Source organism: Cnephaeus nilssonii (genome assembly GCF_951640355.1).
Source record: "Cnephaeus nilssonii genome assembly, chromosome: 12".
NCBI lineage: Eukaryota > Metazoa > Chordata > Mammalia > Chiroptera > Vespertilionidae > Cnephaeus > Cnephaeus nilssonii.
The window spans coordinates 14,377,774-14,403,891 of NC_137083.1; the positions used below are offsets into that span (position 1 = coordinate 14,377,774).

At 42.3% G+C, this 26,118-nt stretch overlaps 1 pseudogene across 1 annotated transcript in view; it reads right to left on the bottom strand.

The window, feature by feature from the left end:
- Positions 1-21,973: 21,973 nt before the first annotated feature.
- LOC307108487 (ferritin light chain-like) overlaps positions 21,974-26,118 on the bottom strand; it is a 105,553-nt pseudogene continuing 101,408 nt past the window's right edge. The window contains exon 7 of the transcript XR_013815274.1: positions 21,974-23,843. The product of XR_013815274.1 is annotated as a ferritin light chain-like (transcript). The remainder of the gene's footprint in view (positions 23,844-26,118) is intronic.

Sequence of the window (26,118 nt, forward strand, 5' to 3'; positions counted from 1 at the left end):
ATCCCTTTCCCTTCCTCTCTGTAAAAAATCAATAAAATATATATTTAAAAAAAATTAATAGAAGAATAAGTAAATATGATTATACTTATTTTAATAAAATTATTTAATTCATAAATCAACTAGTAAGAATTATAAATTGAATTTAGAGGTTTAAGAAAAGTTCAGTCTTATAATTAACTACAGTTACAAACTGCATATTTAGACAGTTTAAGTGGTTCATTTTGCATATAAAAGCCCTCCCTTGGACATTGAAATAATCACTGACATGCTAAGCTCAATAATCGTCAACTGAACCTGACAATATGACAAATGTCTACGTCACCCAGGAAAACCCATTCCATTATACCATGTCCATTTAAATAGTGACATTTGCATTTTGAATAAATATTAAATTTCAAGTGTTATTTTTATTATAGAAAATTTGTAAGATAAAGTATAACAAACAAATAAACATTACCAGTAATCTGCCAAAAGAAAACTATTGCTAATATTTTGTTGTATTAGCTCTCAGTCTTTTTATATATTTTAAGCACTAATTAAAGTAAATTAGTGACCTACATATTCAAAAACCATGTACATTGTGGGTTATTTTATTTTTTTTTTGTATGATGCTTTTAACTTTTTACTATGACAATGTTGGCAGACTTTACATACCAAGAAGAGAGATCCAGGAGGTCTGGGTGCCATTTGATGCCATGTAATGGAGGCTAAATCCTGATTTCAAGGTAGACTTTGGATAAGTTTCTAACATCCTCTAGCCTCAGTTTCCATACCTGTGAAGTAGAGATGACAATAACTACCTAATTTGCTTTTTGGGGAAATGAAGTATCTATTATTTATAGTACATAGGGCAGCATTTCAAAGTAATATTTTTGTGCTTTGAATCCTAGAGCATGGTTTCGGGATTGATTTTTTGCTAAATGTGTGATCTGAGGTGCTTCTAAGGCTAAGGGATGTCTGAGACATGGAATAATTTTGTTCTCTTAGTCCCACATGGTATAACTAGCTAGAGCTGGTCATGTGATCACAGTACAGCTGGGAATAGCCTGCAATAGCTACACAAGGAGAGTAAATGCTATCTCATGACAAGAAATTCACAATCAGAAAACAAACCAAAGAAAAAAAGGTTAGGCACAGTAATAACCTCTGGACTTCCATAAAAGTATTTGTTCTTAACCACTTTTATGCATAGTCAGAGACAAATATTAAAAAGGACAAAACAGGAACTTTGGAAAGCTCAACAAGCATCCAGGACCCTGGAGAGTAATAGTCATGAAGGGAAAATAGTAACAGGGTTGCCCACACTTTTCAATAGAAAAACTGGAGGCTGTATTTGTGTGAGTCCAATTAGTGCTGCTACTCAGATTTTGTCAAATTACAGAATTATGTCAGTGTTTAAAAAGAAAATTTTTATGTAATCCTAAGAATTGTCTATGTCCTGCTGTGATTGGGAACAAACCTTCCCAAGAATGGTTATTCTCAGAAAAGCACTTTATGTACTGGACATTCTGTCTTTTAAAAGAAGAACAAGCCTAAAAAAACCACCACCAAAAACCTTCTAGAAATCATCAGGAGAAGCCAATTTTTCTCCACATATACTAGTACATTCTGATTTCCAAGTATTCACAATCGCCACCTTGGCTTTGACGCTCTCCTCCACTCTACCTGGGGCTGCACTCACTGTCAAACTTCTCTGACAAGATTTTTGCTCTTACTTGTCATTGTACTGATGTCCAACGTCAGAACATTGTGGATTGTGCTGGAAACACTATCTAATTACATGGGCTTTCTGTGCTCAAAGTTACCTCACCCATTTCATCATTATGCTTTTACAACCGGGGAAAAGAAACCCAAGATATAAAACATCAGTGGGAAATTGGCACTGTTGGATATTGGAGAACCAATGATACTGTATTAAACTTCAAAATGAAAGAAGAATACTGATGGCAAAATTTCACTTGCTTCCACTTTCAAAGGTCAACAGGTAACATCCTAAAAGTCAAGTGATTTTTCAAGTGATCTGTACATACTTCATGTGCTTAGAAATAAATATTGTAACCTAATCATTCTGGTGGCCATAAATTTTCAGACATTGCTCTCCATCTTCCCCTGTATCTGAGAACTTGCACAAGGTGCAGACTATTAAAGTGAGGTGTCTGCATTTTTAACTTATTAAACACTAGAGGACCAGTGCATGATTTAATCATGCACATGTAGGCTGTCTGTCCACTGGTCAGGACCCGGTGTGCCTGGCAGCTCCTAAGTCCCTGGGCCCCTAAAGCGAGGCGGGGCGGGGGCGTGATCCTCCTGCGGCCGGAGCCCAGGCAGGGGTCTTGCCTTCGCCTCCCGCCCAGGAAGGCTGGGGCCACCGCCTCCTCTGCCTTCGTGGAAACCCGTGTCCTCTGCGGACACCAGGACACCGCCATGTGCTCCTGCGGCCCAACTGCCGCCAGACTCCTCCCCCGGGAGCCGCGCCGCCTCCAAACCTCCAAACGCCCTGGCTCGCTGCCCCAGAGGCCCCTCTGTGCTGCAACGCGAGCTCAGCGTCCTGCCCTCCCAATCACCACCCCAGCCACCCCGCCCCCTGTGTCTCCCGCTGGCCCAATCGTGAGCGTAGCGGAGTGATGGTAATTTACATACTACCTTTTTATTATGTAAGATTTGAACACAATCTATATACACCGAGTGGCCAGATTATTATGACCACCCCATCAGTACTTCGTTGGGCCACCTTTTGCCTTCAATACTGCGGCGATTCTTCTTGTCATTGACTCCACGAGATGTTGAAAGGTGATGCGTGGAATCTGACACCATGCCTGATGAATAACACTGTCCAGTTCTGTGAGATTTGATGGTTATGGAACCAGCTGCCTGATGGCTCTTTTAACTTCATCCCACAAATGCTCAACTGGATTGAGATCTGGTGATTGTGGGGGCCACCTAAGCAAGGTAAAGTCTCCCTTGTGTTCTTGAAACCACTCCTGCACAATACGAGCACCATGGCATGGCGCATTGTCTTGTTGGAAGAAGCCATCTCCATTGGGATATGCCATCAACATGATAGGATGAACTTGATCAGCAATGATACTTAGGTATGTTGTGCTATTCAGATGTTGTTCCACACGAATTAAAGGGCCCAAATCATGCCAGGAAAACATGCCCCAAACCATAACACTGCCCCCACCAGCTTGAAGGGTTGTACTCACGCATGTGGGGTGCATGCTTTCATGCTGTTTCTGTGAAATTCTCACTCTGCCATCTGCATGATGCAACTGGAAACGTGATTCATCAGACCACATGACTTTTCCAATTCTCGACTGTCCAATCCTTGTGTTCCTGTGCGAATTGGAGACGTTTTTATCTTGGTAACTGCAGACAGCAAAGGTGTTCGAACAGGCCTTTGGGTTCCATACCCCATACGATGCAGTGTACAGCTAATTTGCCTACAAACGTCAGGTGGTCATAACAATCTGGCCACTCAGTGTATATGAAAAGCCAGCGACTGTAACACCGTAACGACCAGAACAACTGGTCACTATGATGGCCACTGCAGCCAGCGAACCGGCCCGATCGGGGGGTGGGGCCAGTGGACCAATCTCCTGCAGCCCCTCCCCCCAGCCAGCCCTGCCCCAGATCGGCCTCTCCCACCCAGATAGGAAAGCAGGGCCGGTGGCCAACCTCCCGTGGCCCCTCCCCCCAGCTGGTCCTGCCCCTGGTCCCCACCCCACCCCAATAAGGCACGGGGCCAGCCAGCCAACCTCCTGCAGCCCCTCCCCCCACCCCAAATTGGCCCCCCCACCCTGATCTGCTGGCCAACCACCCATGGCCTCTCCACATGGCCGGCCCCATCCTCAATAGGCCCCTCACCCCAATCGGGGGGCGGGGCTGCCAGCCAATCGCCTGTGGCCCCTTCCCCCAGCCAGCCCGGCCCTGATCAGGCCCTGATTGAGCCCTGATCAGGGCGGGTTGGCCAGCCAACCTCCTGCCATCCCCTCCTTCTGGCAGGCCCGGCCCTGATCTGCCCCAATTGGGGCCGGGCCAGCCAGACCCCACCCGTGCACGAATTTGTGCACTGGGCCTCTAGTTTTTAATATGTGCAGATTAAAAGTATTTCAAGAAAATAGAGTTTTAAATACAAAAATATTCCACTTTCTTATTTGAAAATAATACACTTACAAGTTGTTTTTAATCAATTTGTGGTTTTTTTTTGTTAGCAGGAATAAGTGTTGAAAGGAAAATAAAGTGGGAATGACATTAAAAATTTAAAACACTCTATTTTGGAATCAAATGACATTGTTGAGGTTATCTAATCTCTTCACTTTTGAAATTTCTAAAATCGATGTCTTTTCTACACTGACATGCAAAAATCTCATTATACAGGGTGGGGGGCAAATGTAGGTTTACAGTTGTGAGTATGTGAAGCAGAGTTTATTCTTGTGTATTTATTTATTAACTATTGTAATATTTTCCGTACTACCAACTGTAAATCTCCTTTTGCCTACCCTGTAGAAACTTAATAAAAAATAAAAACACTAAGAATTATTGAAGTGAACAAGTCATACAATTTTAGAGTCTTCTAAACAGGTAAAGCAGGGTGCTTTAAAAATGTTGCATGATTAATAACATCACAAAAGTAATAGATATTTTTCCTTAAGGAAAAATCCTTTGAAATAAAAAGCTTTGTCTTCTCTCAGTTCAGTAAAAATAATTTTTACTTCATTAGTTAAAGATAAAAAAAAATACTGTCCAGCTGGTGTTGCTCAGTGGTTGAGTGTTGACCTATAAACCAAGGAGGTCATGGTTTAATTCCCAGTCACGACACATGCCTGGGTTTCAGGCTCAATCCCCACTGTGGGGCATGCATGAGGCAGCCGATCAATGATCCTCTCTCATCATTGATGTTTCTATCTCTCTCTTCCTCTCCCTTTCTCTCTGAAATCAATAAAAAAATATTTTTAAAAAGATAAAAATTATTACTCTTACTACTGTGCCTCTGTCAAAGTTAGCTTACCATGGTCAACTATCAGGTCATGACTTTTGGTGGTAAAGACTCTGAAGTAAACTAACCTTTAAGAGGTCTTGTTCGACATAAACTGATGAACAAAAATAGATCCAGAGACAGAGAAGCATCGAACAGACTGTCAAACTTCAGAGGGAAAGCAGGGGAGGGGGGATAAGAGATCAACCAAAGGACTTGTATGCATGCATATAAGCATAACCAATGGACACAGACTCTAGCGGGGTGAGGGCGTGTGCTGGCTGGTGGGGGTGGCCTGGGAGAGGTCAATGGGGGAACAAGGAAACACATGTAATACTATATGTAATACTTTAAACAATAAAGAATTTTTAAAAAGAGGTCTTGTTTGACTGGGTTGGTCCACTTAATGGTATTTTCAAATAATATGTACGTATATTAGCTTCTGTTTTAAAATCTAAACATTTCTGTTTGCCTGTGTTTCTTTCTTTCTTTTTTTTTTTAATCCTCACCTGAGGACATGTTCTTTGGTTTTTATAGAGGGGAAGGGAGAGGGAGAGAGAGCGAGAGTGAGAGCTAGAGAGAAACATTGATGTGAGAGCAAAACATTGATCTGTTGCCTCTCACACATGCTCCTTTCAGTGTATGGGGTGACACTTCAACCAACTGAGCCACACGAGCCAGGGCTGCCTGGGTTTCTATTTTGAGGAATCTGGTTTGACTGCAGAGGTCAAGCACTTATCTCTGTCCTTGAAGATAATTAACTCAATCAAGTTCAATTGACCTACTTGGTTAGAGAAGAGTGATGACTAAAGATGAGGGGAGGGTCCTGTGCAAGAACCAATAAACCTCATGAAGAGAAAAGCTTTATGGACAGCTGTAGCCCGTATGCCCTAACACTAACACCCTAATCCATGCTATTGGCTACTGAGAAACTAGGAAAATAAAAGTGAAGGCTTTGTAGATCCCACCAGGAAAAGTGGAAACCGGTCAAGTGAATCCCCAAATGTTTTGGGGTCACTATGGCCATTTCTACATGCACAGAACAGGACACATATTTAATTGTTCTAGATATGCTTCTGCTAAAGCTGGGCCTTCAGGATGGACTACTTCTAGAAAGAACGGTAGCCCCCAAAGAATGCAAATGAGTTTCTTTCCTTTACACACAGGCAACATTTTGGGTGCACAGCTTCCTCAAGGAACGAGACAAAAGACAGCAGAAGCTGCTGCAATAGCAACAACAGCGAAGATGTATAAGGCAAAGAAGGCATAATCAGCAGGCCAAAGGTGAGTTCAGATTAGGAGTCAGCAAACTATGGCCAACTGCCTGTTTTTGTTAATAAAGTTGTTTCTAAAAACTGTGGTAAAATATACACAACATAAATTTACCATTTTAATTATTTTAAGTGTACAATTCAGTGGCATTAAATTCATTCACACTATTGTACAACTATTGCCACTATCCATTTCCAGAACTTTTTTATCATCCCAAATAGAAACTCTATATCCATTAAATACTAACTCCCTCACTGAAACCTCTGGAAACCACTTTTCTACTTTTCGTCTATGAATTTGCCTATTCTAGATACCTCATATAAGTGAAATCATACAATATTTGTCGCTTCATGTCTGGCTTATTTAACATGATGTCTACAAGTGTTCTGCATTGTGGAGCATGTATAAAGTGGTATTGGAACCAGCCAAGCCCATTCGTTTGCATATTGTCTATGGCCACAATAACATGAGAGAAGCAGAGTAGTTAGAGCAGAGTGATGGTTAAAGATGAGTTGAGAAGTTGCCACAGAGATGTTATGGCCTACAAGGCCTAAAATGTTTACTATCTGACCCTTCACAGAAAAAGTGTAACCCCCTGATTTAGATTAACAACCATAAACACCTCATTTTTGCATACTGTCACTTGCTTATGGCAATTTTGGCTTATTTCACTGTCTGATAAATAGGATTAATGAACTGTTTTATCACACTGTTATTACCAAACAGGCCCAAATGTCATGATTTAAAAGTTCTTTCCTCAGGCCTGGTTACAGTGAACAGGACTCATTTTCACATTTTGCTGATACACATTTTACGTGATGAGGACTGGGAGAGACAGTTGATGAGCAAATCTTGGTGCAGGAAGCTCTAAAGCACATGCACAGTTGCAGAATCTCCAATGTTTACTGTTTCCTTGCCTGTGTCTTCTTTGGTTGTGAATTGGTATGAAAGATCACAATGTTTATGCACCATCCTATCTAATAAAAGAGTAATATACAAATTAACCATCACTCAGCTACACCCACAAGCCAGGCCCACCAGCCAATCAGGAGTGAGTATGCAAATTAACCCAACCAAGATGGCTGCGGCCACGTAGAGAGCAGGAGGCTTGCGTTTCCCCAGCAATGGAGAAAGCCAAGCTTTCCGCCTGCCCTGGCCTGCTTTGGCCTCCGCTTAAGGCTAAAAAGTTTCAATTATAGAAGATAAATAAATCCCAACAAAAATGGCTGCGGCCACTGAGCTAGAGAGAGCAGGAGGCTTGAGTTGCCCCTGGCGATGGAGGAAGCCAAGTTTCCGCAGCCATGGCCTGCCTTGGCCTCTGCTTAAGGCTACAAAGTTTCAATTATAGAAGATAAATAAATCCCAACAAAAATGGCTGCGGCCACTGAGCGAGCAGGAGGCTTGGCTCCGCTGAAGGCTACAAAGTTTCAATTATAGAAGAAAAATAAATCCCAGATACCAGGGCCTCCACTTGGGTCGCCGGCGGGTGTGGCCAGCCTGCAAACCACAATAGGCCCCTCGGCCAGGCTGCCCCACGCCCCAAGGAACCCCCCACCCTGATCCAGGACACCCTTCAGGGCAAACCAGCCGTCACCCACCCATGCACCAGGCCTCTATCCTATCTAAGAAAATAGTAATATGCAAATTGACCATCACTCCAACACACAAGATGACTGCCCCCATGTGGTCAAAGATGACTGCCCCCATGTGGACACAAGATGGCCACCACAAGATGGCCAGCAGGGGAGGGCAGTTGGGAGGGACCTGGTCTGCAAGGGAGAGCAACTATGGGCGATCAGGGCAGCAGTGGAGGGCAGTTAGGGGTGACCAGGCCGGCAGAAGAGGGAAGTTGGGGGCGACTGGGCCTGCAGGGAAGGGCAGTTGGGGGTGATCCAGGCCTGCAGGGGAGAGCAGTTGGGGGGGACCAGGCCTATAGGGGAGGGCAGTTAGGGGTGACTAGGCCTGCAGGGGAGGGCAGTTAGGGTGACCAGGCCTGCAGAGGAGGGCAGTTAGGGGCAATCAGGCTGGCAGGGGAGTGGTTAGGGGGTGATCAGGTTGGCAGGCAGAAGTGGTTAGGGGCAATCAGGAAGGCAGGCAGGCGAGCAGTTGGGAGCCAGCAGTCCTGGATTGTGAGAGGGATGTCCCACTGCCCGTTTAGGCCCCCGGGCCTAAACGGGCAGTGGGACATCCCTTTAGGGGTCCCAGGTTGGAGAGGGTGCAGGCTGGGCTGAGGGTCACACACCTCTGTGCACAAATTTCGTGCACTGGGCCTCTAGTGTAATGATAAAAAGCATGTTTTTACTTGAAAGTCTAAAACATAATCTTCTACCTGAACTATCTGCTATAGTTCATTATTTTATTGTGTTATATTAAACAAATTTAGGACTCTTTCAATTAGTGCTTCTAAATTATATGTTGACAAGTACAGATTAACCTTACAAGAACATTTTCTTCTCTGTTCTCAAAGCATCCAGGAAGAAAATTTATATTGCAGTTGTAAAATACAGATGAAATGGTAGATAATGCTATTTCCCATGAGGTCAGGCTTCGGTGGTCAGCCCCAGGTTAACAAAATGGAGTGTGGGCAAACATTTCAGAGAAGATAGCTCCCAGTTCTTTCATATATGATAAAAATGCAATGATCTGACAGACACTTCATGGAAATCATCAAAGTAATAATAACAAATCAATAATAGCAAACATTTATATGGCATTGACTGTGCCAAGTACTATTTCAAGGACTTTGCATATATTAACGCATTTGATCGTTAGGCAAACCTATGAAATAGAAACTATTATTATTACCCCCATTTTACAGATTAGGTATTTGAGGTACAGAAATAAATATTTTTATTTTCACTGCTCAGTTTGAGGGGGAGGAAGGATGGAGACAACTGCTGTATTTATTGTTTCACAGTCACTTCCTCTATCCAGAAACCCAAAGGACACAGTTCATATAGGGAGGGGCATGTAAAGGGGGAAGATCCTGACTAAAGTACCTAAAGATGCTATAAATAGTTCAGGTCCACCTGCAGAGCAAACTAAAATTAAATAACAGGTTCTGAGTATCTGTTGCTTATCATGCTAGGTATTATTGGGGGAATAAAGATTATAGGATAAGGTTCCTACTCTAAAGGAGTCTTCAAACTTATACATAAAAAGAGACATGTAACACAAGAGAGTATATCTTAGGTGTTTCATGGATCATACAGATTGTGTATAAATTAAGAAAAGGGGAGAGGAGGAAAAAATGGCAAGAGAGAGAGGGGAAGACCATTTAGATGTTTATCCTTTCCAGGGGCCCTTTATTGAAACATGCTTACCTGGTTAGCAGCAGTTGGAAGAGGATGCTTCAGCTAATAGGTATACAGAATACTGTCCAGCCAGGAAGCCAAAGTGGTGTGTGGGGGGTCTGATATGTGATCAGTTTAAACATCAGGGATTCTTCTAGCAAAGGCTCTGGACAACACCAAAGTCTGTGAGTTAAAAAAAGAAAAAAAAAGTTTGTGGATTTTTATTGGGCTGCTTGTGAACTTCTTTGTAGTGATATTAATGAGGCAAACATTGTTCTCTCCAAATTACATGCAGCTAGGAGGGTACTTCTTTGTGTCAGAGGTAGGAGTATAGTACATGTGGGCAACCAGATAATGGGCTAACTCGATAGATGGTCTATATAGAAACAAAGCCGTCTTGGTGGAGGGAGGTATGCATACAATAAGAATTTTCAAGATCAGGAGACCAAAATGCATTTTGATGTGAGTGAGGGTTAACGGAGACAGCATGTGGCCAAAAATGTATTCATCTGTCAACAAAGGTCAAATCAGCTAGAACAAAGAACACAGTCTAAAAAATGATTAGTCCAGGAAAACAGAAAGGCTTTAAATTGAGGGCCTCTACATTTTAGAAGAAAACCACTTTAGCTTGGATGATAGAATGGGTCCAGAGCCCCATGAGAAATTCCCAAGGACCCTCAAGTTTCAAGGTTGGTATAGTCACCAGTGGGCCGGAGGAGGACATAAAGGAGTGCACTGTAAAAGAATGAGAGGTGTGTAAAGCTGCAAGGAAAGAGCAAGAAAATGAGACTGCACCTTTGTTAAGTTGAGCACAGATAGTTCATGCCCAAGTGGCTGTATACCAGCAATGAGAGGATCTGTGCTGTCTTGAGAACCAATAGATCGATGCTAACACAAAAGAAATAAAGAACAGCCTAAAAAAGAAAAAGTTTGTATTCCCATGGGGGTGGTATAAATGATAGGAAGTCTTCTCATTGGGGACACTGGCCTCTTTATTAATTTAATGTGCATATAAGTCAATTACCCTAATATGGTCTTTCATTTTGCTCTTACTAGGGTGCTTCTGAAACTCTGAACTCCATATAAAACTTGGACCCATGTCTAGAAAGTTCCTACATATGCCACCTCATTTTGTGCATTATAGCTAAGATATATACTAGATCAGCAGTTTTCAACAGGTGTGCTGCAAGAATTTTTATTTATTATTCTATTATTATTTTTTTAACTTTTTACCTTTTTTAAAAATATATTTTTTTATTGATTTCAGAGAGGAAGGGAGAGGATGAGAGAGACAGGAACATCAATGATGAGAGAGAATCATCATGCCTACTGCATGCCCCTACTGGGGATCAAGCCTGCAACCCGGACATGTGCCTTTGACTGGAATTGAATTGGGGACCTTTCAGTCCTCAGGCTGAGGCTCTATCCACTGAGTCAAATTAGCTAGTGTGCCGCAAGAATTTTTAAAACATGCAATACCTGACTGTTTAGTCAGGGGCACTGGCCTCTTTTCCCTGAGACTGTCAAAAAAAAAAAAAAAGAGAGAGAGAGAGAGAGAGAGAGAGAGAAGAGAAGAGCCAACATAACAATAGCAATCTGTTGTGAATGCTCTGTCTTGACCATAAATATCCTATCTAATAAAACAGTAATATGCAAATTGACCATTACTCCAACACACAAGATGGCTGCCTTCATGTGGACACAAGATGGCCACCACAAGATGGCCAGCAGGGGAGGGCAGTTGGGAGGGTCCAGGCCTGCAAGGGTGGGCAGTTGGAGGTGATCAAGCCTTCAGGGGAGGGCAGTTAGTGGTGACCAGGCCAGCAGAGGAGGGAAGTTGGGGGCGATCAGGCCTGCAGGAAAGGGCAGTTGGGGGGGACCCAGGCCTGCAGGGGAGAACAGTTAGGGGTGACCAGGCCTGCAGGGGAGGGCAGTTAGGGGTGACCTGGCCTGCAGGGGAGGGCAGTTAGGGGCAATCAGGCTGGCAGGGGAGCAGTTAGGCATCAATCAGGATGGCAGAGGAGTGGTTAGGGGGTGATCAGGCTGGCAGGCAGAAGTGGTTAGGGGCAATCAGTTGGGAGCCAGCAGTCCTGGATTGTGAGAGGGATGTCTGACTACCAGTTTAGGCCCGATTTCTGTGGGCAGTTATCCCCCGAGGGGTCCCAGATTGGAGAGGGTGCAGGCTGAGCTGAGGGACACACACCCCTGTGCACGAATTTCATGCACTGGGCCTCTAGTATGTCATATAATAGAGTTGCATCTTATTGGTAATATTGCACAATAAGGTTGCGTCTTATTGGTTAATTCTTTGTACCAGAAATCCTTATATACAAGTATAGGCACCTGATTGTTTAAAAAGTCACTTTGGAGCAAAAAGATTAGGTAATTGCTATCATTATTATTATTATTATTATTATTATTATTGTAAATCAATCAAAATTATATCTATTTTTTGGGTCAGATCAGCACAAAGTGTATTTTTTTAGTGTGACACAGAATTTTAGTAATTAGTTTATGTGTGCCATGAGATGAAAAGGTTGAAAATCTTGGCCCTCGATTGTTTCTCTGGTGCTGGGGTCAGTGTGCTGGGAATTACTGTAACATGATAGAGAGAACACAGGTTTTAGTATCACAGAGTTGTATTTGAAGCCAGTACCACCAAGTACTAGTTGCAATGCTCTGGATACATTTCTGATCTTCACTGAGTAACTATTTCCTCTTCTGTAGAACAAAAATAGTGAAATAGTAATACTTATATAATAGTTGGTGGTTATTAGTGATAATTTATAAAAAGTGTTTAGGGTAGCGCCTGATACCTATATAATACTCAATAAGCATTAGTTTCTTTGGAATCTCATCAGTACTACAAAACTCATACTATCTTGTGGAAATCTGTCATTCTTCACATTTCTTTCTTCATTGAGTACAAGGTGATATTTCCAAGACAACTTATAATGAGTACACTTTACTGTTTTCATGGTATTCTTTTTAATTTAAAAAAATATTTTCATTGATTTCAGAGAAGAAGGGAGAGAGAGATAGGAATATCAATGATGATATTCCTGCACACCCCACACTGGAGATCAAGCCCACAACTCGGGCATGTGCCCTGACCAGGAATCAAACCATCACTTCCTAGTTCATAGGTTAAAGCTCAACCACTGAGCCACGCCAGTTGGGCAGTTTTTATGGTAATTTTTTTTTACTTCCCCTGGTATCACTGAAGTTGGCTGGATTTTCTAAATTTTTTATTTATTTACTTACTTATTTATATGTTTTTATTGATTTTTAGAGAGAGAGAGGAAGGGAGAGGGAGAAACACTGATGTGAGAATCATTGATCAGAACCCTCCTGTACGCATCCTGACAGGAGATCGAACCCACAGCCTGGGCATGTGCCCTGACCAGGAAGCAAACCAGCAGCCTTTTGTTGCATGGGACAACGCTAAACCAACTGAGCCACATGGGCCAGGACTTTTCATTTTTATTTTGAGCTTCTTTCTACCAAGCATGTAGGAGCAAATTTTACTCCCCCTGCCTGAATAGAAAAATAGACAACCAGTATTGTTCCACTAAGGACTATATCAAATTGTCCTTTAGGTTCATTTTTTATATAAAGTATAATGGAGTATAATGGCAGTGACAAAACGTATATAAGAATATCAATAGAAAAATTTCTCTTCCCTGCTCAAAGAGATCTCCTGACTATAAGAAATCTTAACCATCACTCTGGCCAGTGTGGCTCCTTTGATTGGAGAGTTGTCCCATGTACTGGAAGGTCACAGTTCAATTCCTGGTCAGGGCACATACTGGGTTGCAGGTTTGATCTCTGGTTGGGGCATGTGTAGGAGGCAACCAGTCAATATGTCTCTCTTGCGTTGATGTCTCTCTCCGCTTTCTCTCTTTTTAAAATATGTTTTTATTAATTTCAGAGAGGAAGGGAGAGGAAGAAAGATAAAGGAAGACCATGATGAGAGAGAATCATCAATCAGCTGCCTCCTGCATGCTCCACACTAAGGACTGAGCCCGCGACCCGGGCATGTGCACTGACTGGGCCACACTGGTCTGGTGCGCTCGCTCTCTCTCTCTCTCTCTCTCTCTCTCTCTCTCTCTCTCTCTCTCTCTCCTTCTCCCTCTCTAAAAAAAGAAAGAAATCTTAACCATCTAACTCTATTCAAATTTGTCAATCCCACTTGTCAAAGTAATATGTCGACTGTTTCCATTTAACTGTGTCCCTTCTTTGATCAAGTATTCCACTTTTAATATAGTGACTTGTGATACAATTTAATGATTTTAAAAATCGCTTCTTGGCTTCAAGAAAAGGACTGCCACTTTATGCTGGTCATATTTCCCTGTACTCGTCTTCAGTGATAGAATGATGGTTGCTGCTGAAAGAGAGTTGTTATTTTGAGTGCCTCATGCAGATTGCAATAATTCACTTGTGAAGTGTTTAAACAAGGCAGCTGATAAATCACAAAATTCTTCCCTTTCCCCCAGGGATTAGCTCTTGAAACTCACGAGGAAACAGAAGGGATTACTTTCTGCTATCTCTTGGAATTAGGTGGCATCATAAGGTGCTGTTCCTCATAGGAGAAAAACAAACAAAGCTCTACCTATTTTGTGGGGGAAAAGAGCAGAACCATGATCAGACTTCCATCTAGTTAAGAATACACCTTGATTTATCACCGTATATTCATACATATTTTAAAATTTTCATTGCACACATATCCAGTTGCCTGACATTGAAGGAGTTTTTCTAGTAGTCCATTTACTACACTTTGCAGGCCCCAATAACTTCACTTTGCTCCAAGCAGTCCCACAGAAGTGAACCAAATTAATTTGACACTGAGCAACCAAGTTATTTCTGCCTTCTGCCAAAGAGCTGCTGAAGAGTTTCCACGTCAGGGCTGAGTCTCTAACGGTGGTTAACGACTCTGCCCTAACTAGACGTGGCCGTGGGTTACTGCTGCTCGGAGAGCGAGAAGGAAACCATAAGTCATCTGATGTGGCTTTTTTGCTGAGGAGCATGTTAGCATTGACAAATGGCAAACCATTGTGCAAAATCCCAAGTAAGTTGCATGTAACTAGAGAGCCATCACTTCCTCTGACACGTAGTCCTTTTGCACTGTTGAATGCAGAGCATGACAGATGCTAAAAATTAGGAGGTGACTGATTTCTTTACAAATAGAAAATGTCACTGTACAAACCTCATAAACACACACACACACACACTACAGTTGAATCTGGCCGATATGATCACTTACATTAAAATTATAGCTACCATAACTCTTTATTCTGAATGCTTCCTAATTCATTCAGACGTATAGGCACACACACAAATAATATGTATTAAATCCAAACTATGTGTAAATTATTGGACAAGGAACTTTGCAGCGTTTAAAATGGGTATGTGTCCCAAACTCTCTCCTTCCACAGACAATAGTGGAGATACAAGATAATAAGAGCCTGGGTCACTGAATCACCATGTGGAAGATAGCCACCAACATATGTGGAAACCTGCAGTAGTCTATAACTACATAGTCTCAAACTTCTATTAATAAGCTACTGAAAATCTGAGGTTTATTTGTCATAGTACTTAGCATTAACTTGGCCTTAAGATGTTATAAGAAAGATTATTATATGAGTTTCCTAAGAGTGCTGTAACAAAGTGTCAGAAACTGGATGGTTTAAGACAATAGAAATTTATTTGCTCATAGTTGTGGAGTCCAGTCTGAAATAGAAGTGTCTGCGGGGCCATTCTGCTTCCAAAGGCTATAGGGAAGAATCCTTCCTTGCCTCTGCCTAAAATCTAGTGGTTGCCAGCAATCTGCGGTGTTCCCTGACTGGCAAATGCATCACTCCCATCCGTGCCTCCATTGTCACATGGCCTTCTTTTCTCCTATTTTCTCCTATTTTTCCTCTGTCTCTGTGTCTAAATCTTTCTCCTTTGTCCTATAAAAATACCAGTCATTCAAATGTTGGGCCTACATTAACACATTAAGCGCCCAGTCAGTCACCGGTGACTGACACTATACTTTCCGTCCAGGAGACAAAACAGGCTGGGCGCTTAACGTGTTAATCCAGTATGACCCCATCTTAACTAATGACACCTTCAGAGATTCTATCCTCAAGTAAGGTCATATTCTGAGGTTCCAGGTGGATTTTTAGGGGGGGGGGGCATTATTCAATTCAGTACAGTCATCTAGTACAAAATGTGGCTCTGCAGATACCACAGGCATATTAAGCATTATGATCTACATATTTAGAGAAGTAACCCCTAAGCCAAACATTAAGAGAGGCTTGCCTTGTGTGTTTGTGCAAGTTGAGCGCTATACATTGTAATCTATGTGAATCATGCTCCTGGGTCTTTTGCAGAACACAGTCTATACATCTGAACATGGTAACCCTGCTTAATAAGGGATAAGAAGTAGATGGAGAATGTGAAGCAGATGTGTGTGTGGCTGGGTGGCGGTGATGATAATGCTGAGCAAGAAGACAGACACTCAAGGTAGAGGGAACAAGACTCTGATGTGGGAAGGCGCTTCACCTTCCTAGCTACCTGACATGGGAGAAATTATCTAAACTCTCAAAACCTCAATTACTGTATTGATAAAACTGGGGATACACTGGCAGAGTTATTGTGAGACATCAATGCTCTGTGAGGAAGTGCAGAGCCCAGTGTAGAATAGTGTTCAGTCTCTGTGTTTCCTTCTCTTTTATTTCCTAGAAACATGGTGAGCTTGGGTCACCAGTGTGACATTAACAAATAGCAGTTATGTCATTCCCACCTCTACCACCAACACTCAGGCTTTAGGGCAACCAATGATGACTAAATAAGGCTTTCTTTCCAGGCAGCCTGTGTGAGAAAGGAAGGCAATATCTACTAGTAGACAAAATGAACAAGTTATTGTAGGCTCAAGATGGCCAAAAAGGGAACTGAAATTATGACACTACACCTCCCAACAGCGCAGGCCACACCCTCCCCCTCGCCCACAGGCATCTGATATCTCCGACCCAATCTGGCACTTTGATCTTTCAGGAGCAGATTATGCTGCTCTGTTTCTATGCCCCCACTCTATTTTTTTTCAACATTTTAATTTCCTTTTACTGTGGCAAAATACATATAACATGAAACTTGCAGTTTAAGCCATTTTTAAGTGTACATCAGTGCTACTAAGTACATTAACAATGTTGTGCGGCTATCACCACTATGCATTTCTAGAACGCTTTCATCATCCCAAACAGAAACTCTGACCCATTAAACACCAACTCCCACTACCCCCTCCCTCAGCCCCTGGTAACCTCTATTCTACTCTGTCTCTATGAATTTGCCTATTTTAAGTACCTCATATAAGTGGAATCACACAACATTTGTCTTTTTTGTGTTTGGCTTATTTCACTTATATAATGTCTTCAAGGTTCATCTATATTGTAGCCTGACTGAATAATATTAAATTGTGTATACATAGAACATTTTATTTACCCCACTCTCTTTGTACAGTTATCTTATTGTGATGCTGTTGTTTGTCTGTCCCCACTAGATTACGAGCACCTAGATGGTAGATGTAATAGATAGAATTTCTACAATGGACCCCTACAATGTCCTGGTCAAGTCCTGGTGATCTGTGAATATGATAAGCTATCACTCCTGACTTATGTTTTGTTTTATAGGAAAATTACACTGGATTAGCTGGGGCGGTTCAATGTAACAAACTACCACAAACTTAGTAGCTTAACCCAACATCCATTGACTAGCTCCCAACTCTGTGTCAGAAGTCCATCATGGCATGGCAGGAATCTCTGCCCAGGATCTCACACAGTCAGACCCAGGTGTCAGCCCGGCTGGGACTTCAGGGGAGGACAAGACCAGTTGCAAGTGTGTTTATGATTTTGGCAGAATTCAGTTTCTGGTAATTACATAAACCAGCAATTTTCAACTTTTTTCATCTCATGGCACACAAAACTAATTACTAAAATTCTGCAGCACACCAAAAAAATCTTTTTTTTTGCCGATCTGCCCCCAAAATAGGTATAAGTTTGATTGATTCACACTGCACGGCTATTGTAGTGTTGGCTGTTGTCATTTTTTTATTTGACAATCTATGGGAAAAGTACTTGCTCCTGACTAAATAGTCAGATATTGCATGTTTTAAAAATTCTTATGGCATACCAGCTAAAATCACTGACATAAACCCTTAAAAGTAGAGAGTTTTCTGAAGAGGAAGCAGAGATATAAAAAGCATGAGTGCTATTCAACACACTGTTGCTAGCTGGAAGATGGAGGAGCCCTTTGAAAATGAATGTGGGTGGCTTTAAGAGCTGAGAGAGGCCCCAGATGACAGTAAAGAAACCAGAACGTCAGATTTACAAGAAACAGAATTCTGCCAAAATCATGAATGGTCTTGCAACTGGACTTGTCCTCAGAAGCTGTCCCTGAAGTCCCAGCCTGGCTGACACCTGGGTCTGACTGTGTGAGATCCTGGGCAGAGATTCCTGCCATGCCATGATGGACTTCTGACACAGAGTTGGGAGCTAGTCCATGAATGTTGGGTTAAACTACTAAATTTGCTGTAGTTTGTTACTGAGCAATTGAAAAGTACTATAGCAGGCACTTTGCCTTTTCATCTTTAATCCCCAGTATTTAGTCCAGTGCCTGGAACCAATTAGCTTCCCAGTAAATACAAAGCAACTAATTGACTGAAGGAGGAGGTGGGAAGAGGGGACAATGGAAGGAAAAAGAAAAATGAAAACAGAAAATAGAGAGGGATTTTAAAAAGAGAGAGAGATCAAGAAGAGGGAAGAGCATTTGAAAGGGAATTTTCACTGAAAAGTACATCATGAAAATATGTCCAAAAAATATCTATATTATCTTTCAACTCCAGAAATTCAGATTTGTCAATGATCTTTTTATTTTCACTAGATGTTTTGATTATTTAATTGTGTAAATCAGCCATTTGCTTAGTTTCCTGTTGGCATGCCTCGTGGCTTGAATGAACAGAAATCATATACATGATTTTACTTTAATTAAGCACAGTTCAGATTTAAGGCCCAAACATTCATTTTCTGATCTCTTATGTGCCCAGATAGTAAAGAATGGCCTGCTGGTAAAAGTCTGTGAGGGCAGTAAGTCAAGGGGAATTGGGACATTAATGTGTCTGGATTTTGAAGGAACTTGGCAGAAGTAATTGTAAATTATTTTTGTGAAATTATGTACCTTGTTCTGCTCTAAGAAACAAAGAATGAGTTGATATCCTGCATTACCACATATCTGGATTTTTAATAATATAACAAGAGCACAACCTTCTGGTACCTAAAATGTCACATTTACATCTCCCCATATGAACAGGAGAATAATTTCCTTGACACAAACTATCTTCCTCATCTATACATATAGTCCTTGTAATTTCACCATTAGATAAGCAATTTTTTAGATTAAGTATTGGTGCTAACCCTTATGAAAAATGGTTATCTTACTGGAAGGAATAAAATGAAAGTTAATTAACCTTTAAACATTAAAATGTATCAGATTATTTTTCTCTCCCTTGCACATACCAAGCAATGAGAACCTGTATGGGAGCACGCTGAAGAGAAACTACATCAGAGAGTCAACTTTACTTTTTGGAATTCTCTGTAGCAAGAGCCATGGAAGAAAGATTGTAATTGAGTTCCAATTTAGATTTCACAACCTAATCTACTGCATGGTCAAGGGCATGTCCAAATGTCAAGGCAAGGAAGGTTGCTATAGAGCTTAGTTTCTTCCTTTATCTGATTAGAAACATAAGGTGAATATACTCATCAAATGTTTACTTAAAAAAAACACCACTTTATCATCAATACCATTCCTTTATTGCCTCATTAAAAAATTATAAATTATAGCCCAGCCTGTGTGGCTCAGTGGTTGAGTGATGACCCATGAACCAGGAGGTTGTGGTTTCATACCCTGTCAGGGCATATGCCTGGGTTGTAGGCTGGCAGCCAATCGATGGTTTTCTCTCATCAATGTTTCTATCTCTCTAACCCTCTCTCTTCCTCTTTCTCTAAAATCAATAAAAAAATATCAAAAAATTGTAAATTATATTTTCTCCCAGCTTTATTGAGGTACTAGAGGCCTGGTGCACGAATTCGTGCACGGATGGGGTCCCTCGGCCTGGCCGGTGATCAAGGCCTATCAGGGGGCGACTGGCTGGGTGGAGGGGCTGTGGGAGGTTGGCTGTGGGAGCGCACTGACCACAAGGGGGCAGTTGAGCAGCTGCCCCCTGGTGGTCAGTGTGCATCATAGCAACTGGTTGACTGGTCGTTCTGGATGTTCCGGTCGTATTGGTTGCTTAGGCTTTTATATATATAACTAGAGGCCCGGTGCACAAAATTCGTGCACAGAAGGGAGGTGTCCCTCAGGCCAGCCTGCACCCTCTCCAATCTGGGACCCCTTGAGGGATGTCCGACTGCCCTGGTGGGATCGGGCCTAAACGGGCAGTCGGACATCCCTCTCACAATCCAGGACTGTTGGCTTCCAACTGCTCGCCTGCCTGCCTTCCTGATTGCCCCTAACTGCTTCTGCCTGCCAGCCTGATCACCCCCTAACCACTCCGCTGCTAGCCTGATTGATGCCTAACTGCTCCCCTGCCAGCCTGTTTGCCCCCAACTTCCCTCCTCTGCTGGCCTGGTCACCCCTAACTGCCCTCCTCTGCAGGGTTGATCACCTCCAACTGCCCTCCCTTGCAGGCCTGGTCCCTTCCAACTGCCCTCCCCTGCTGGCCATCTTGTGTCCACATGGGGGCAGGATCTTTGACCACATGGGGGCAGCCATATTGTGTGTTGGAGTGATGGTCAATCTGCATATTACTCTTTTTTTTTCATATTACTCTTTTATTAGATAGGATAGAGGCCTGGTGCATGGGTGGGGGCCAGCTGGTTTGCCCTAAAGGGTGTCCCGGATCAGGGTGGAGGTTCCCTTGGGGTGTGGGGCAGCCTGGGTGAAGGGCCTGTGGTGGTTTGCAGGCCGGCCACGCCCCCTGGCGACCCAAGCAGAGGCCCTGGTATCTGGGATTTATGTATCTTCTACAATTGAAACTTTGTAGCGTGGAGCGGAGCCAAGCCTCCTGCTCGCTCCGTGGCCAGCAGCCATTTCTCTTGGGACTTATGTATCTTCTATAATTGAAACTTTGTAGCCTGGAGCGGAGGCCTAGGCCAGCCAGGGCTGCAGAAGCTTTGCTTCCTCCATTGCTGGGGCAACCCTTGCCTCCTGCTCTTTCCAGTTCCGTAGCTGCCGCCATTTCTGTTTAGATTTGCTTACCTTCTATAATTGAAACTTTGTAGCCTTGAATGGAGGCTTAGGCCAGTAAGGGCAGGCGGAAAGTGTGGCTTCCTCCGTTGCCTGGGAAACCTTGCTCTCTGTGGCTGTAGCCATCTTGGTTGGGTTTATTTGCATATTTGCTTCTGATGGGCTGGTGGGCGTGGCTGGTGGGTGTAGTGGAGTTAGGGTCAATTTGCATATTACTCTTTTATTAGGTAGGATTGACTAATAAGGTGATTCTTTTTCACAGTGACAGGATGACCACCTCATCTAGCTGAAGAAAATAGAAACCTTTGCGCATGTAGCTGAAGAGTCCAGAAGAGCGAAGACTTTAGAGCGAAGACATTTGGAGGATCAAATGGCAAATGTTCATTCAAACCTTGGTCTCTCTGGCTGTCTCTTTCTTCTACACTGTCTCTAAGTTTCTCTTTTCTCATTCTTTTTCCACTTTCTACCCACTCCAATCTCCTCTCTCTCTCTATGGCCCAAATTTGCTTTTTCCTGTGTTGGTTTTATTCTCTGAAAATTTCTTCTCCCTGGTAAATTACATGGCATCATATGGTGCCCAGGGATATATTCTGCTTTATAGCCTATATTTCCAGAGAGAAAGAATGCAGCACAAATCTTGGGAGTGATCCTGATGGGCTAAGGTTGGGTGTCTTTCCAATCCCCAAACATGGAGATTGGTTCTTCATATAAGAGAGAGGTTGTCTTACTAGAAGAAGTGTGTGTGTGTGTGTGTGGGGGGGGGGGGGGGGAGTAGGCATATGAATCTGTAGCTTCCACAATATAATTTCTGGGGTCTGATTACATTGGTGGGATTAATCAACACTTGGCTTTATTTCTTTTTTAAAAAAATGTTTTTATTGATTTTAAAGAGAGAGGAAGGAAGAGTGATAGAGAGATAGAAACATCAATGAGAGAGAAACATTGATCGGCTACCTCCTGCATACCCTTACTGGGGATCAAGCCCACAAGCTGGGCATGTGCCCTGACTGGAATTGAACTGTGACCTCTTGGCTCATGGGTTGATGTGTAACCACTGAGCCACGCCAGCTGGGCTGGTTTTCTTTCTCTCTCTCTCTCTCTCTCTCTCTCTCTCTCTCTCTCTCTCCCCCTCTCTCCTCTCTCTCTCTCTCTCTTTCCTTTCTTCCTTTCTTCCTCCTTTCCCTTCCCTCCCCTTCCCTCCCCTCCCCTCCCCTCCCCTCCCCTCCCCTTCCCTCCTTCCTTCCTTTGCAACAAGCTTTATTGTTTCATTTGGTCTGATGCATGAGAGAGGGCTTCAGGGTGGTTAAAAGAATGACTAATTTCAGGATGAGGCTCAGGTAAAAGCCAGAGACACCAAAGGAATGCAGAGTGGCCTCTGAAAAGCCTCTGGGCTCCAATGGCTCCTAGTCATGCTTGAGGGTGAGCCTTTCAAACAGATACTCGCCCAGCCCAGCCTGGAGGCCGGCCAGCCTGCGGATGTTAGTCAGGTGGTCGCCCATCTTCTTGATCAGTTTTACCCTCTCATCCAGGAAGTGGTCCTCCACAAAGTCACAGAGATGAGGGCCTGCATGAGTAGAACCCAAGGCATGCAGCTCCAAAAGGGCCTGGTTCAGGTTTTTCTCCCAGGCCAGGGCAGCTTCCAGGCATCCTGAGTTTTGCCCTACTCGTCTTGGGAAGGCTTCAGCACATCCTGGAAGAGAATACGGCCACTGTGCTTCTTTTGCAACTTGAAGAGATGCTCAGCGCCCTCATGCTTCTTCCCCGCCAACTTGCAGAAGTGGCCCACACCCTCGAGAGCCACATCATCATGGTCGAAATAGAAGCCCAGAGAGAGGTAGGTGTGGGGGCCCACAGATGGAGGTTGGCCAGGCAGTTGACTGCAGCCTCCACCTCGGTGCAATAATTCTGACGAATTTGGGAGCTCATGGCTGTTCAGCAATAAGGAGTTAAGGTAGAAAAAAACCCAGTGTGTTGGCTGGTCCCAGAGGTGGTTCTGAAGGTGGTGACTGGATGAGACACAGGAGGGTGGTCGGAGACTGGAAGAAGAGGCGTCCCTGGGTCTGTTTCATCCAAACACTGTTGAAGCAAGAAACCGATCAGGGACCACCAAGAGCACTGCCTGGTTTTATTACTTTACAACAGAGGGCAAAGTTTTTATTTGATATGGTATGCTTTCAACTTATGCAGCGGAAGTGGAAGAGGAATAAGAAGAGGAGGGGAAAGGAACACTGAAATTTTATTATCTCTTCTATGAATACAACTGCTAAAACACTGCGCTTCAAATTATGAAAAAATAATTTCAACACTAAATACATGCACTATTTTTGATGAAGTTGGAGATCCAAATTCTACTTGGACTATTGTATTCTTAGAGTTAAAAGTTAGTTATATCTGTCAAAAATTAAGTGCTGGAATAAGATTTTTAAAACAAAAGAAAGAATTCTAGGCTTGGGTCTGACTCTAATTCTTTAAGAAATCTTTATTGCATAGTATTTTTTTAATATATATATTTTTGTTGATTTCAGAGATGAAGGGAGAGGGAGAAAGAGATAGAAACATCAATGATGAAAGAGAATCATTGATCAGCTGCCTCCTATACGTTCCACACTGGGGATTGAGCAGTAATCCAGGCATGTGCCCTGACCGGGAATCGAACCCTGACCTCCTGGTTTGTAGATTGATGCTCAACCACTGAGCCATGCCGGCTGGGCTGCATACTCTTTTTTTTAAGATAAAAAAAATACATAATACATAAACATTAGTGATTAGTTATAGGATTAATGAAGATCAAATAAAACTAGCAACATAACATTTCTAAAGAAATATGGATTTGAATCTTATCTTTTTCAAGTTAGAAGTGTTTCTTGTAGCCGTCAAGGAACGTTTTCAGTGTACTCCTGGTGTTAGGTACCAATATGTAAGTGCAAGAAGGCTGAGCTGTTCCCAGAAAAGATGAAGTCAAGTCAAATCTTCCCAGAGAAGACACAGCAGAACTCTTCCCATCATACTTCCTCAATTATCTTTTTAAAAAAGAAGCCCCAATTAAAAAATTTTTAAACCCAACAGAGCTAAAATTACTGATAAAAGTTTTTAAATGCTTATTCTCGTGTACTTTAAGTAGTAGTACAAAGAGCCTTGCCCTCTAATTTTTTAAAATGTTTATTTTGAAAGAATTTTAAGCTTCTCAAAATTACAAAAATAGTACTGGTTTTCATATATCTTTCACCCAGCTTCTTCTAATGTTACCATCTTCCATAATCATAGTACAAGGATCAAAACTAAGAAATTGATGCTGGATATAAAGTACAAACTTCATTTCTATTTTCTCAGTGTTTCATCTAATGTCCTTTTTCTGTCCAGGATCCAACTGAGGATCCACATTTTACTGTCATGTCTCCTGAGCTCCTCCAATCTGTGATGGTTCTTCACACTTCCCCTGTCTTTCATGGTCTGGACTAATTTGAAGAGCACTGGTAAGTGATTTTGTATAATGCCCCTTGATTTGGGTTTATCTGATGTTTCCTCATGATGAGATTGGGGTTATGTAGTTTGGGGAAGAATACAACAGAAGGTTTCCCTCTCAGTGCATCATGTCAGGGGGCATGGGATGTCAGTATGTCTTAATTCTGGCAATGTTACCCTTAATTACCTGGTGAAGGTGGTATCTGCTGGGCCTCTTCACTATTTTTTTGTCCTTTACAATTAATAATAACTACCTTGGGGGAGATATTTGAAGACTGTTGCTCCTCCAATTTTGCTCACTAATCTGGCATTCATTGGAGGATCTTGTCTACAACAATTATTACGCATTATTGATTGGAATGCTTCTGTAAAGAAGAGCTGCCCTTCTTTATTTATTTATACACTCAATTATTTATTTGCACTTGCATGGACTAATGGGTATTTGTTTTATTGTGTGGGTTATGATCTAACACTCTCCTTATCTATTTTGTTGCTCAACCTGTGCCAGCCTTGGCCTTTGATTCTCTTTCTGGTTATCCTGTTCTTCACTGCTTGTGACTCGGAGTGAAGGAAAGGAAGGGGCCACATGTATTTTGAACACTAGAAAACTAACTGGTAAGCATTTAATAAAGGTTTGCTATGTTTCAGGCATTGTTGAGTATAAGATTATAAGTGGGGGGGTCTCAAAATTTTAACCACGTAACCAGTTTCTTTACTGTGAGGTTGATTAAATTATCTGAGCCAGTCCAAGCAGTAGCCAGGCAGCTGGAGTTCCAGGACCTGGGATACAATAGTCAATGTGTTATATCTGAAATTTGCATTATGGGGCTTTTTTGTATTTTTTCATATATTATCATCTCAGTTTATTTTCACAAAACCCTATGAGAAAGATATGACTATTATTCCCATTTGACAGATGAGAATGTTGCAACTGAAAGAGGTCAGGTGCCTTGCCCATGGACATAGATCAGTGTTGTTTTCAAAGCTAGCCCAGATGTGGCTCAATCGAGAGTAAAAGCAAATTTGTCAGGAGCCCAGCCTGAGATTATTATAAACATGGGCCCAAATTTAGGGGAAAGCCCTCTCTTACGTCCCTAAAGCCAGAATTTTAATTCAGGGCAGCCACAGGGGCCCAGAAATCAGTACTGAGATGGGAAGCTGTTAAATCCTTTGTTTTTGTCAAGAATGACCAAGGAAATGTGGCCTCGGACCCTTCAGGAAGGGAAGTCAGTGCCCCTGAGGGGAGTTAGAAAACAGACCTGAGAGAAATGAGAAGATTGATAAGTCCATCAGTGCTAAAGACATTTTAAACCAGAGAGACATTGTCAGAAATAAAACGACTCCATATATCACAGCCCTAAACTCTCCTGACAATGTTTTTGAGGATTCTTGACAACTGCCCAAATAAAATTGATACTTGATTGTACATAATCTTCGTAATAAAAATCTGTTTAAATTGTGACATTTTAAAAGTTCTTTCTAGTACCTCAAGTAGCTTAAAGGGAGTTTTCTTTTGTACTAGTATAGCTACATCACAATAATTGGTTGTAAACTGAATGAAACACACTGATTATCAATGGGAGTGATAAAAATGCAACACTTAGCTATTTGTTTTCAAGCTTTTTCTTTATTCCTGAGATTCCACATTTATTTCTATCAATCTAGTGATTAAAAAAACAAAGTTCTGGTAAATGAAGAAAATGCTATATGAGTAAGAGCTACGGGAGCGAAAATTGTACTGGGCCAAGTAATGATGCTCTGTTCATTTCAGTGTGTTTGTCAGCAAGTGCACACAGCAATTTTCATTGGGAGCTTTTACTAGAAATAAATACG